This window comes from Cryptomeria japonica, chromosome 3 (genome assembly GCF_030272615.1).
Source record: "Cryptomeria japonica chromosome 3, Sugi_1.0, whole genome shotgun sequence".
Taxonomy (NCBI): domain Eukaryota; kingdom Viridiplantae; phylum Streptophyta; class Pinopsida; order Cupressales; family Cupressaceae; genus Cryptomeria; species Cryptomeria japonica.
Genome location: NC_081407.1, coordinates 588279707 through 588295551, shown reverse-complemented (window position 1 = coordinate 588295551; position 15845 = coordinate 588279707).

Below are 15845 nucleotides of genomic sequence, written 5' to 3'. Positions count from 1 at the left end.
ATAACTCCAGTGTTGAACACCCATGCTTTTGATGAATATCTTCATCCTATCTTTCCATATACCAAAATTTTCCCTGTTAAACTTTGGACCTTCCCTCTTCATCATTTGACTAGGATCTTTTCCTCAAGTGGTTAATCTTACAACACAGAGGACCTAGAGGGCTCTGATACCAATTGATAACTCAATGATGAACCACTAGTACCAAATCGGTACTGAGAGGGGGGAGTGAATTAGTACAAACACAATGTTAGTCCAAAACCGGTTTGACAACAAATACTCCAAATGACTGACAAATAGGGATACCAGTAAAACAGAGTGCAACCGGTAACATCCAGTATAGCTCAGTCAGTCATGAACCGGTCACTCAATAAGCTTTCCTCTTAGCTCAATACTATAGTATCATTATATTCTTATGCATAAACAGGTAAACTTATTCGTTAGATCTTCACAATAGTGAGTTCAATATGTTTTATAGACAGACATAAAACATAGAACCTTCATGTGCTTAACAGATAAAACAAAGCATCACAAGACAAAAGCATTTCACATGACACACATATTTTCACGTGGAAACCCAACTACAAAAAAACCATGGTGGGGGTGAATACCCACAAGTTTCTTTTTGAACTCTTTAGAAGTTCGCTTTGTTAGGAGCCTTGTCTGGTTAAGGACAGTACAATAGGTTTTGGTAGGAACCAATCCTGTTAGGAATCACCCAGTTAAGGGATACCCGGCTAAGGGTTAAACCCATTAGGGTCACCTTGTTAGAGGATTTCAAGAACTCAATAGTTGAAAGGATCTCCTGAGCTTCTCTAGCTTCTCATAACTCATTAGCCTCGAGTTACCCAGTTAAGGGATTTGAAACAAGCTGGTTAAGACCACCCAATTTAAGGGATTTTGAATCAAGCCAGTTAAGGCTACCCTGTTAGGGGATTTTACAAATATTGAAGTGGTTAGAGATCAACAGGAATTACAATGATCTGTTAACAACACTTAATGCTAATGCAGATCCGTTTAGGCTCCTCTTTTCCTTCTGCACATTCACTTTGCAGGTATCTCTTCTCTCCTTTGGTCTGGCAAGAATCACGTCTCACTTTCCTTGGATACACACTCACAAATTTTTCCAACAAACTTAGAAAGCAACCCAACATCGACCTTATAGGAAACATACAGGTCGGTAGCAAAAACCCTAAACCCTAAACCTGTTAGGTTAAGCAATTCAAACGGTTCGATCCCGACCGTTGCATCATACTGCATTAAATGCAACAGTCTTGAATTGATCTCAAGACATTCTCCATCATCCATTATCACCATTTTCATGGCAGCTGATAACCCATCATACGTTATCACCATTTGATAGACTTTGCACATTCCCGAGGTAGATAGGAATAGTCATCTTCATGCAAGATCCTTCACGCACACAGAGCTTACGTGGCAACATGATCTGTCCTCCATCAACTCATCACACAAAGATCACCGATTGAGTCACACAGAATTGAGGTATTCCAACTGGAAACCCCGAAGTGGAAGCTACCTACCAACCGGTAGCCATACAATAGCATAACCCAAGTATTATATGGTAGTTGCTACTAGGTTTCTATCTCGATCTTGATCAACAGATTCTTTGACTGGATCAACTGGCCCTACCTTTGCGTCTATTACCTGAGAAAGCTCTACTTCTTATGCTTGAACTCAATCTACTTAATCTACTATTATTGTTGCTGGTGGATGAGATGGATCAACGAGTTCTTGTTCTGGTCCATCTTATCTTTATTGGTTTTGGGTCTGCTTTGTCAGCTTGATCTCACTCTATGGGGTATGGATCTCGATCCCTTGTGGGTGGTGGACCAACAATAACTAGATTTGGCTTGTATATTGACTATCAAATTGGAAGAGATGCTACTGCTTACTATGGAACTGGATCGGCTCCCCAACGTAGCTCACACGTAAAGGTAGATTAATAGATTCCATTCATATATTGAAATCCAGAACCACTAGCAATAGCAAAGGTTGCGGAATCCCTATCCAATGGGCATGAGAATCGAAGTGACCAGTGTGTCAATCAATGGTGGATATGTGCATCATGATCAAATCTTGATGTGGTGAAACTGCTCTTCACTATTGGAACAACCGCAATGAGAGTTCAATTGGATAATCTTAAACTAGAGGTTATGCTCCTACTTCTACACCCTGGACTAGGTATGCTCTTTATGAATCTAGATCTGCAAGGTCAGCTGCTACGAGAATGAACTGGAATTGGATTTGCTAAAACTCAATCTCGATATGTGGCCTTTGCCTTTGCATCATCCATAGGCTATGATGGAACAAAGCTCCTATAAACATGGGCTTATGCTGGAACCAAGCTTCTTATAAGTATGCGCTCTTGCTCTGCCATAGCAACTGTTGCCTCAAAGAGGTAAACTAACTCCGTTACTACACCCATGTATTGGCTAGGCTATGGATCTTGAACTGGAAGGCATGCTTATCAAGGGTAATGTATATGGAAATGCTCTAGCTTTTTAATTAGGTTACTTGGGCTGAACGAGGTGTTTAGGATTTAAACTGATTGGGTGCTCAACACCACACCCACACTAAGAACAGAACTAGGTCTGGAGCTCTACTCCACTCTACTCTACTATATCTAATCAATCTAATATAGCAGAGATTTTGACCCAAGAAGCACAAAATTGCTTTTAGAGCTGGGTGGGAGAGGGGCCTATCACTCATTCAGGCCAGCAGCAACAAGTGGAATGTGAAGTTGAACGACGGGTTTACACCTAAAATGTAGTAGACGGGTTGTGAAGCCCAAACTCTTGCTCTATGAAATGGTACTCATATTTTTATTTGATTAGACTCCATCCATGATCCAATTCTATGCTTCTTCGGTCTAACTGAATTCGAGCATGTGTCCGTCATTCCCCATACTGGGTCCGAAAACCATCATTTCACCCGCCAATAGACAAGCAAGCAATAAAGGGAAAACTCTGCTTATTATTATTCTAATAGATTAGATTGAATCAGAACAAGGAAATATGACTTACTTTTAAATGAGGGAGGCATAGGAATTGAGTGATTCCACCCCACCCAAGAGCTAAGGCTAATTGGTTAGTTGGCTTAAATATAGTTCCCCACGCGCGCAAGCATGACGAAATAAGGAAGAATCAATAATAAAAGTGTTTTTTTGAAGGATAAGGCCGACAATTCTCGCTTGAATGAAAGGGGTTTTTTGAGACCGGAGCTTATAATAGGTCAATTGCATTGTGAGGGGGGGGTAGGTGGCTCAATTGAACCCCTGCACATGATACTTTTTTTTCCTACCTGGAGTTCCTAGGTAGCGCTCATTGTACCCGCCCATGTACTTATCTCTGGACTAGTAAATGTACCCCCTACCTCCTACCTATGATTTTGAAGGGGAGCATCTCTTTCCCAACCAGTGCTATGCTTAATATACCATACTTCATTCGGTAACACAACGATACCTCTATTCGTTCGTCCACTTATCTGGTTTAGTTAATCCCTCACATTCATTGGGCACCATGTAAAAACCTGCCTTTGGCTTTGGTCAGTCACTGGCCTATTTCCTCTTCATGTAACTACTCTCCTATCAATCCTTGCCTTTTGCCGGCATGACCCCGTATCCGTATACCTCATCATAGTTGGGTCACAGTCAATACCTGCCTTTTTATGTTTGTTTAACGCATGTAGAGGAACAAGCCAAATAGAAACACACACGAGGTGCAGTATGACCACAAGTGGCTAGTGAGGATGCCCCTCACCTTCCTCCCTCACTAGTTCAAGTAATCTAGTATGGGGCAGTTTGGGCTTACTTGTTGGGTAAACTCCCACCTAGTAGTGACAAGCAATGGCTGCTCTAGACTGGCAAGAGGACCCGTTAGGTGTTTCAATGGTGTTGAGAAGGAAGGATAGATCTCTCCTCCTTCCTTATTAGCTAAAAAAAACTCTGGTTGCCAAAAGCCAATTCCAGCTAGTGGGCGCCCACTACCAGCCAGAAGGGTAGGTGAGACCCGGAGCTAATGAAGAAGGCCCTACTCTACTGGTCCTAGAAGAAAGGTCTTACCTTACCTGAGCTAGCTCTTATTTCTTTCCTTGGCCACTTCTTTCTTTCCTGGGCATATCAAAAACCTGGGCGCCTAATACCAATAGAAAGGCAGGGTGGAAGGACCAAAGATAGAGCTTATTCGTGAGCTAGATTCTGACCCTTGTTATAGGGGGGAAGAGCCTGACCTTCGTGAGCATGATCCAACACCAGAAGTATATCCAGCTTATCCAGCTTATCCATTACCTCGCTTAGCATTCCTTCCAAATCAAGCAGAGTCAATTGTTTCTTTTGTTGTCGATGAAGCAGTTGTTGGTTCAGTAGATTATGTTGTTGATTAGTAGCACCCACCACTACCCACCACCAGGATCCAAATCCACTAGCATAGGCAAGAGCAGAGCTAGGTGCTAGTTACCCGGTCCCAGAAGCAGAGACAAAGGTAGGAGAGGCAAAGGTAGCTGGAGCAAGGTCAGCAGCATCAGTCGTAGGAGAAGCAAAGGTAGTAGCTAGAGAAGCAAGGAAGGCAGCTAGAGTAGAGCCAAGAGAGACAGTTGTTTCTCTTTCTTTAGTCATTTCAGCACCACCATCCATCTCTTGACCAACATCCCTTCCAGTTAGAGATATCACCCCAGTAGTATAGGTTTAAGATTAGGTTGTTGCTTCTGTTGATCCTGTTGAAGAATCATAAGCCACAGTTGAACTAGTCAATTCAACCCTACTATTCTCAAAGGATCCAACATAAACAACAGTTCCAGGTACGGATATATAAGATCGAGACCCAACACCAAACCAAGTACGAGTATACAGGGTGAAGGCATAGGCATTAATAGTAGCAGCTATTGAATCATACCCATACCATAAACACGAGTAGCAACACCAGCTATAGCACATATTTAAGCATACGTTGAAGAAATTTGGACCATATTGAGAGCTTGAAGCAGCACTACTAGTGGTTTACCTTGAACCATCAGCAACATCCAAGTGGCGTATATGTATATTATTTAGTTTACTCAGTCGATCTAGTCGATGAAGCAGCCATCGGTGAAGCACCAATAGTTGTAGTGGTTGATCCTGTTTATTAAGCAATTAGTTAAGCCCCTCTATGTATATGGGATTTAGTTGCCCCTTCAAGCTCTATGGGCAGCTTACCCAAGAACATATATAGCAACTAAGTAACCAGATGGGTGGTTAAGTCGATTATCCATATCCAGGAGCACTAGTAGCTCTAGTAGCAGAATATCCTGTTCTAGATACAGATACAAATCCAGAAGCATAAAAAGTAGGAGCAGCACCATTAGCATATCTAGTAGTTGAAGCAGCTATTCGTGTTGGATCATTTGGATATTGTCCTGGTTCCTAGTCTACTAGCTTAGGGACTGGATCTGGACCTGGAGCTGCTACTCGTACTGGTGGTATGGGTACTTATGCTATTGGTGCTTCTACTGGTTTTACTATTGATGTTTTTGGATCAAGGTAGCTAGCTAGTTCAATGGGCACTATTGCTTGTTCTACCTCCACCTATACTTGTGTGGGTTCTCGTCCGGATGGATCTGGTTCTATAGGGTATGGTCTTGCTACTGGATCTACTACTGCACCTACCTTTGCTTATGGATATGCACTTGCCCTTGCTTATGGATATGCTTATATGCTTACCCTACTGCAGGTAGTGCTTCTTTCACTAGCGCTGGCCCAATAGGTGTTGTTTCTTTCACTGGATAACTTGCATAATCATAAGAATCAACTACTTAAACAACAGGATAACCCGCTGCTAAATAAGCATATACAGTTTTGACATAAGGGACTAAGTGAAGGGAAGCTGGGACAGGATCTGTACCTTAAACTACTTGCTCCAAATCTATATATACTACATATACTACGGGTGGATCGACTCGATCAATTAGTTTTGGTTATTCATTAAATAGGCTCTGATGCCCTTGCCTTCGCTTCTGATGATGGGTAACCACCTTTGCTAGTGGTGGGTGGTCTCTCTATATAGGCTCTCTTCATATAGGGGTGGGCTCTTCCATAGGTTCTACCCCTAGTGGGCTCTTTCTATACCATAGTGGGCTCTAACCTAGTGTGTCCTACCCTAGCGGGTCCTACCATAGTGGGCTATCTTACTATACTGCAAAATCTATAGCTGCATCTCCTTATGCTGAGCCAATAGAATCACATGTTTTCATATCTGATGAAATGCGATTCAATGTGTGAGGGGAAATGGGGTCACTGAATCCATTGATTTATTCCCGCTCTAACCCACTCTTTTAAGGCAAGCATAATTACATATAGAATGATCTATCTCTTTGTAGATGATATTTTTCTATTAGGGTACGATCGATGATTCAAACCTAAGGTGTAATTACATATGTAATAGCAGCATTGTCGAAGGATTGACTTTCCCAGAAAAGCCAACTCTGAACACAGTGAGAGAAACTGATCTCATTCTATACCTTTTTTTTAAAACATAAAAGTAATACATAATTCCAAAAATCACTAATTATTCTATTTAACTTGCAAAACAATGACAATTACATCCATACGACATATACAAGAAAAATTTCTCTTTTACACAAAATTGAACCAAATATCTTTCAATTCACAATTGACTAAAGACAGGTTCATAAGTATTATGATTTCCAAACAACCCTTTTTTTTCAAAAAATAGAATGAAAAAAATAATAGTCAAATGCCATTAATTAATCAAATTAAAGATTTTGGTTTCCCACTAAACTCATATTGACTAAATTGCCTATAAATGCAAAATTAAATATAAGATCCATATATCATTATAAGTTTCAAACAAATCATATCAACTTAAATTTCATTTTCTATTTGCCATATAAAAATCTCAAGTCCTTATATATAAAAATCTATATATAAATAAACATAGTCACATAGTTTCTATCATTTCTCAAAAACCCAGAACTTGACTTTTACGAAATTTATACAAAAGTTAGAATGCAAAGTCACCAAGAAACCCAAAAACTTTCTTAGAAACCCAGTTTATAAATTTGGAGATATCATTGACATTCTAAAACAACATAATAAAAACTTCTACAGGGGTTTCATTTTGGAACAAAATTTGGCAGCATAACAACATGTCAGGGAAGAATTTTTAAACCAAAACAATTCCTTCGAGCTTAAATTTAATTAAAATAAAACATGAATCAAAACTATATTCAACTAGAAATTGGAAATCAAATAACAAAATCATGAAAAGTTTTCCTCTCCATTTCATTTTTCCCCAAATTTTTAAAAAATGGAAACTGATTAAATTTAAACCCCCAAATAAAATAAACTCAGAAATAAATCTCCAGAACTTCTTGGTTTTCACATATTAACAATTTTAGAATAACCAGGCTAAAACAAGCAACCTTTTCTCAACCAAATATCATATTTGGGCAAAAGAGAATCCTTTTCACACAATGTTTCAACCAATCTGCCAAACTCCAAACTAATTTTCAATTTAAAACTTAATCGAAAACATTCAATGGAATTTAAACAAAAATTCATCAAGAACAACCAAACCCCCAATATTTGTTCTATTTATTATTTTATTTTTTTTAAATCAATCTGAGCAAATCAGAAACTGATTTGAAAACAAGGAATGAAATCAAGGAGGGATACATTCAAGACCTCATTGCTATTCTACTCTATTCATCAATCAGAAAGATTATTCAACAACAAACTCATTTCTTTCAACTAGAACAGTAAATTTCTTTGGCAACGAAGAAGACAAATAAAAGAAATCCTACCTCCATACGCAATCTTGGAAGAGATTTGAAGGCGAGCCCAACCTGCGAGCTCGAGATCCTTCTTCCACCCAATGCCCCAAAATTTCTCCAGAGACATCTACCCAAAAAATCTCCCGGCCATATTTTTCCAAAAATCATTCCTCCCAAAATATTTTTCCAACCCTCGGTTAAATGGCAAAATTTTTGCCCAAAAATCTCATTTCTAAATAAAAATACTTTTACCCAATTTATTTCTAATTTAGAAAAATCAAAATGCCTCTTCCTCATTTAATTTCTATTTTTCTCAATTTTAACAAAATTAACCTTTATATTCCAAAATATTAATGAGGGTAAAATATTTTTAATTAAAATAAAATACCCAAATTCATTCTTTCAAAACTATATCCAAAATATACTAAACTCGCTTTTCTAATTAAAATTGATTTTCTTAAATAATTAAAATCAACCTTTCTATTTTTTTTATTTTTTTTAAAAACCAAGGGAATTAAGTTAATTTTATTTCAAATAAATTTAAATCTTTCCTTTCAAAAAGCATAAACATAATAAATTAATTAATTAAAATTAGCCATTTAATCGAACTTGCTATCAACTTGAATTGAGCAATTCTAATTAACGATTAATCGCATAAAGGAAACCTATTTAATTTAGTCCCTTAATTACTAATGCGTAAACACACATTAAATCAAATTAAACATTAAGGATTAATTACTCAATTTAACCACACACAAAAACACACAACCCATGAATGCCAAGTAGACAAACGACCTGCATACCCACCCAAAGGGAATACCGACGACGACTGACGACGCTCACTTGAGCACGACTATGGTCAAACGAGGGTCTTACGACCACCTAATCCAAACTCTAAGGACCAAAGAGGTACACTCAAACCTGCTAATCCAGATGGAGATGAACCTCGCACCCATGCGGTACTATACATGAAATCTCCTGCAACCAAGAGTCATACATGCATATATATATACACACTTAATGAAAGTGTTAGTCCAAGATTAATAACACGAAATAGGATAACTAATAAAATTGCATACGAATTGATGTGAAAATCACATTAACATGTATGCACAATAATTAAAACATCTAACTATAACATGATTACATGATAACTAACCAAGGTCAAACCAAAATTAGAATATGATTAGGGTAGGGGTATTAAAGTTGTTTTGTGTTGATCTTCAGGTGCGATTTTTATTTGGTTGTAGCTGAAAAATCCATCTACCAAAGATAACATTGCATGACCAACTGTAAGATCCACTATCAAGTCAATATTTGGCAGCGAAAAGTCATATTTAGGACAAGCTTTGTTGATGTCTCTGAAATCTGTACATATTTTGATGCTATGATTTGGCTTGCTGATAGGTACTAAGTTAGAGATCTACTTGGGGTAATCAATTGGGCTTATGCATCCAACATTCAACAGTTTTTCAAGTTCTACCTTTACTAATAGTGCCACTTGTGGATGCATTTTCCTTAATTTCAATTTCATTGGCTTTGCTCCTAGTGTAACTGTCAAATGGTGCATTACTAGATCAGGGTTGAGCCCAGGCATATTCATATATGACCATTCAAATTTAATTTGTTGTTCTATGAAGAAACTTATGAATTTTGGTGTTTCTTTTTCTATCAAGGATTGTGCTAAGAATATATTATGCAAAATCTCTTATGTGCCAATGTTTGTCTTGATAGTTTCCTCCACCTACATGGATGATTTCTCCTCATATGAAGATGTCGGGAGAATGTCAATCCTTCCATCTTTGGGCACCTCAGAGAGGTTTTCACCCTCAGATATGTCCTTTCTTTTTATTTTATACAAGTCAGATAGCGCCATAGTGTGGTTTTCACCATAACACCCATGATTTGTTTTTATTTTTATATTTTTGTGACTAGAAGGCCCAATAACCTCACTGAAGTATGCCATGCTATTGAGCTCTATAATGTACCCTACTTTATGGTCCCCAAGCGGAAGATCATCTCGTATGCCCAAATAGTTTATGAAAGCATCATTATTTTCAAATGTGTCTAGTTGTAAAGGTCCTTTGTGGTCCCAATCAAGAAGTTGTGGGTGAATGAGGGGAAGGCCATCAATGTTTTCAAACTCAGCGGGAGTAAGGGTAAAGACACAATTGTCTTCAGGTATATCAAGTTAATTGTCGAGGTCATCGCTAGCACTCTTCTCATCTGTCTCAATCATAAACAAATCCAAATTGGCATCACTAGAAGCGCATTCAACAATGAGTGTCCTTACTCTTCATGATTTCATCCTAAAACCTAGAAACAAAGACTGTTTGGGATCCTCAAAAGTTTTTCCTTTATTATCCTCTTTCTCTAAAGTATTTTGACCAACCCTAAATTTTCTATTGAACTCTTCTTCCTCTGTGGGTTCACCTGGTTCTCTAAATGTTTTGGTGAGCTCATAATCACTAGATGATTTATCTGAACCCTATTCCCACTCATTGGAGTTAGTAGAATAATGTTTCTCTTGTTGATCATTAGAGTATATGATTTGCAATGCTTCTTTAGATTTTTTAGTACCTAATCTAAAAGGTATGAAACCAAGTCCTTTTGAGTGCTAATTTTGGAATGTCAATTCTGGTTGCAAAGGTTGAATAATTCCTTCTTTTCTTAAGCCAAGAGGGCTCTTACCATCATATCCAATTTTTTGCAAAATCTTGAATCATTTACCATACCTTTCACATGGTATCTTGATGTGATCTTGTGTATCCTCTTCAGGTTCTTTATAAAGCATTTTGTATAGGTCATCTTCTTCCATCTCGCCCCACCTTTGGAATATAGTAGGATCCCATTTTAGTGTAATGATAGATGCATTTTTAGAAGGATGTGGTTGTCCATATTCTTTTGGAGAATCCATTACTTGTCTTAGGTACATAGTTTGATTTAGAGTGTACTTGTCCATGACTTTATCTTGATATTTCCCTTAAAGCTCACCTTGTTTTGACATTGAAGGTTTTAGTGATTCAGGATCAATATAGCGGATGATGGAGTCACTTCTCTGTTGATGGGTATTATTGTTTCCATTTTTTACAATAGGTTGTTGCAATATATGAACGGAATCAGATCACCATTGACAGTCACTTCAACTCCATTGTGTGGGAGCTTAATACATTGATGATATGTAAAAGGAACAACTCTCATTTAACGAATCCATGGGCATCCCAAGAGTATATTGTATGTAAGCTCTAAATCAAGGACTTGACATACCACATCCTTCGTAACTAGCCAAACTCTGAGAGGTAAGGTGATTGTGCCCTTGGATGAGCGCTCTTCATCATCATGTGCTTTTATTGTGATAGCATGTGTAGAATTCATAGCCTTTTCAAAATATCCCAATTGTTTAATAGTGTTCAATGTACAAATATTCAAACCTTCTCCTCCATCTATCAAGACTCATTTTATTCAGTTTTTATAGATAAAGGCTTCAACATGTAGAGGTGCATTATGAGGCTGGGTCATAGATGTGTCATCGGCTTCTATGAATGTGAGGGTATGCGAAACGGAAAGGTATCCCACCATGGCTTGAAACTGGTCCACGTTCAGATTAGTGGGTACAAAATTCTCTCTCAAAGACTTATCAAGGATGGCTTTATGTGCGGGGATATGTGTAAGAGCTCAAGGATGGAAATAAGGGTGGGTGTCTTCCCTAACTGATCTACAAGGTCATACTAATTCTTTGTGGATGAATAGACTATGGTCTTGGATGGAACGCCTTGCAAGGTGACTTTACCTCGATGGGTTGTGACATTACATTCAGAGGTTTCATCTTTAGGAGATGAAGAAGATGGTCCAATGCCTTTTAAAACAACCTTACTCCTTTGGGTAGAACCTTCGGGAGTTTTGTTCTTTGTAATGGTGGTAGAAACATGATTATCCATTGAAATGTGATTTATAGTGGAATCATAATCATAGGGGGTCTTAGTGAAATTGGCTTGATTGTCTGTAGTTTTGGCTTTTCCTTTGTCATGTTTAGGAAATGTCTCCTTAAGCATCACATGCTCTTCATTGGAGGTGTGACCATCAACTTCTGTGCTACCTCTGTCAATGAGATCCTATATGATATTCTTCAATTTGTGACAATTGCTAGTAAGATGTCCTTTACTCTTGTGATATTCACAATATTCATCATCATTCCACCAATTTGGTTTTACTTTTGGCTCATATGGTGGATTATCCGGTAGTGTTATTAGCTTGTTTGCCACTAACTTCTTGAATGTTGTTTCAATCAGTTCTCCCAACAAAGTGTATTTCTTGGGGGTTTTGATTGCCTTTGATTGTTCACTTGATCATTTGTATTGGATGAGCTTGCGTCGGGGAAACTTATCTTAGGTTTCACAAAATTTGCATCTACTACCCCATCATTGACTGTGTTCTTATTCTTGTTCCAAAAGCGAGGTTTGTCTTTCCCATTTGATTCATCTTTGTTCTCTTTGAATATCTTAATGACACCTTGTTCGATAAGGACTTTCTCTGTCGCCATTCCTTTCTCAATGACCTCTTTAAAGGTAGACAAACAAGATTTTCTTAGCTCATATCCAATATCCTTGTTCATGTTTTGAGTGAACATTTCTACCATTTGTTTTTATGGGATATCACAAGAGCATCTACAATCAAGACCTCTCCATCGCTATAAAAATCAAGAGAAATATTCCCCATTCTTTTATTTAGTATTGCATAAGGTAGCCATTGACACATATGTTTCAATATTATATGAGAAGTGTTGTATAAAATCCTCTGCTAGGTCACTCCATGATGTAAAAAATGTCTTATGTGTGCCTTAGGGTCCCCTTTTCCTTTGTACTTGTCAAACTTTGGTGTCACAAAATGTGGAGGGAATGGAGGCATTGGAATGCTTCTATTAAATGGGTAACGATAAATGTCCTTCATTGTATTTTGTTGGCATTGAGTTGTCATTGATGTCAACTGGTATTGAAGGCTACCGGTAGGGTATGTCAACCCGGTATGAAGAAGATTGAATTGGCATAAGGAAGATTAACATGAAGGCTTGTCAACTGGTATGGTGGAAGACAAGCAAGTATTGAGACTGTCAATGACATCATCGGTAAGAGGTGATATGAAGTTGTGTGTTGGCATGACAAGTTGTAACCGGTATGAAGGTTGAATGCTTGTTTGTGAAAAAGAGGAAGAGTGACAAAGAGATCACAAACCACCAAAGGTGAAGTTGAGCTACCGATGTAGTGTATGCTACCAGATAGCAGTAGGAGAAGGTTTTACTGGTAAGGGCTTGTGTCGGTACAAGGATTTGTTGAATGTTCAAGTTTAAACTAGCCCTATGTCGGTGAGTTGAGTGTATGTCGATGTGATGCCACGGGGAGCTGAGGTGGCAAGCATGCAGAGGTCGGTGAAGTTTCCATTGACATGGTTGTTGGAGCAGTTAGTCGTCATTAAATGAAACAACCATAAATCATAGGTCGATCACATATTGATGTGGCTCAAGAAAGAATGAATGATAGAGAAAGATCAGGGAGTTGTTGGCACCTGGATCGAAGCAAGGAAATTAGATTCCAAGAGGACTTTGAGAAGGAAACAATTGGGTCATAAATGAGTCAACAGATTTCAAGGCCGGAAATCATGGTCGGGTTTGCTATTTTTGGCAAACATACTTTGGACAGATGGAAAACACATGATGGCTTATTTCTCCAAAGAAAGTGTGCAATCCAAGGTGGATCAGAACAGATTGGATGTTGATTTGGTCAATAGAAGGAAACCCTAGCCACCCTTTGTTTGAATTGGTTTTTGGTGGGAAAGCTTTAGTTTAAATATGGTGATCTAAGACATATAGTGTTGTTGCTGAAGGGTGAAGGATAGAGTGAATTTTTTGTTTGAGAGTCAAAGAGATAAGCACCTGAAGTGTTTGTGAGTAAAGATTGTACCGGTAAGGGGAAGCGGGGTAAATTGGTGTAAGGAACAAATCGACAGAGTGAGCATAGAACACAAAGGTGACAAACTAAAAGAATCAGTATCTGATAGAGAGTGACTAAGTGTGAGTTGAATTAAACAGAACAAAGGGAGAGGAGATTTAGCAAAGTTAGAACCAACATAAAAGCTAAGTTGTAGTGTGTGTGGAGTTGACACAAACCGATAAGATAGAAACTGGTAGTGCAAAGCTTTTAAGGGTTGCAAAACTTCATTTGCAATAAGGATCTCATTTGTATATCTGAATTTTCATATTGTTTTTCACTGAGTAGGTGCTTAGTTCAGGGGTTGTAGCTCCTTTACATTGTAGCCTATAAATTGTGGGGGTTGGGGCTTCTTTGAGTTGGTGCTCATAAATCAAGGGTTGGTGCCCTAAAAATTTGTAATCAGATCTTTTCATTGTGAGGCTGGACTGAAGCAGAAGATCTCCAGTGGCTATTCTCATCGAGTTTTTTCCCACATTGATTTTTCCTCGTACATTTGGTGTTGTGTGTTGTATCTTCATGTGTGTGTTGTATTGATCTTTTAGATATTTCTCCTACACACCTTGTTTGCAGTGCTTTGGTAACCAGTTTGCATTTTGTTTATTTCATATTGAACTGATATAGCTCTGATTAAATAAAAAATATTTAAATCACTGATTCACCCCCTCTCAGTGATCCACTATGTTCAACAATTAGTATCAGAGCCTAGGTACCTTATTTTGTCAAAGCATCCTCCAACTTGGGTAGATCCTATCAAGTGTTCACATTGGAAAGAAATGAATCAGCCTCCTCAAAAGCCCCTATGTTTGATGGTGTCAACTATGCCTTTTGGAGTATTTGTCCTCTCTAGGTTGTGATGTATGGATGTTGGTTGTGAATGGGTATATAGTTCCTAATAATCCCCCTACTAATCTAGATGCTAAGAAGGAATAGATAACAATGCTAAGGCAAAAAATGTTATTCTTAACGGGCTATCAGATAATGAGTTTGGTAAGGTCATGCACTGCTCATCTGCCAAAGCAACTTGGGATAAGTTGCATAAAATATTTGAAGGTGATGCTAAAGTCAAGGAAGCCAAGTTACGGGCATTGAGAGAACAACTTGAGGGTTTGAAGATGAGAGATGAAGAGAATATTTTTTACTATCTCCGAAGGATTGATGAAACAAAAAATACCATTAGAGGGATTGGAGAAGAAATAAAAGATGAGGTGGTAGTGAAGAAAGTACTTAGATCCCTTACACTTAAGTATGATACAAAGGTTTCTCCAATAGAAGAAGCAAAAGTTCTTAAAGTCTTTACAATGGATGAGTTGTATGATTCCCTAACTACATATGAAATGAGGACTGTCAGTACTGAGGCTGTGAAGAAAGATGTTGCATTCAAAACATCAAGAAAAGGAAAAGAAGAGTCTGCTCATGATGGAACTGGTGAAGACTCTGATGATATCATGGAAAACTTTGTCAGAAGACTCAAGATGGGTTCAAACAAATACAAAGGCAAGTTGCCCCTGAAATGTTTCAACTGTGGAAAGATTGGAAATTTTGTTGCCAAATGTTTGTATGGTGATAAGAATGAAGATGATCAATCAAGTGGTAGTAGATCATATGGTAAGGACATAAAGAAGAATGTATATCGACATGGTAGAAGAGGCAACCAAAAGCAAAATAGTCTTTACACACATGAAAATGATACCACCGATGAGGAGAGTGTCTCAGATGTCTGTTGTAGTGAAGATGAAGTCAGTGCAACCCTTTTCATGTCCCAAGAGGTTCTGGTACCTAAAGAAGAAGAAGAGGAAGAGAAAGAAGGAGAAGTAGATCTTGAAGAAGATATCATTAGCGCCTTGGAGGAGCTAAAGAAAACAAGAAGAGATCTCAAGAAGGTGAAAAATACTGCAGCTGAAGAACAAGAGATGTCGGTGAAATCTCTTCAAGAGACCAAGAAAAAAATTGCAAACCTAAAACTTAAATTAGAAGAAGCCAAGAGGATATGTGAAGTTACTAGCACCGAATTGAGTAAAAAGGAGAAGGAGCATTAGAACTAAGAAGAATAAATTGTCAAGGTCAGGAAGGAATTAGAAA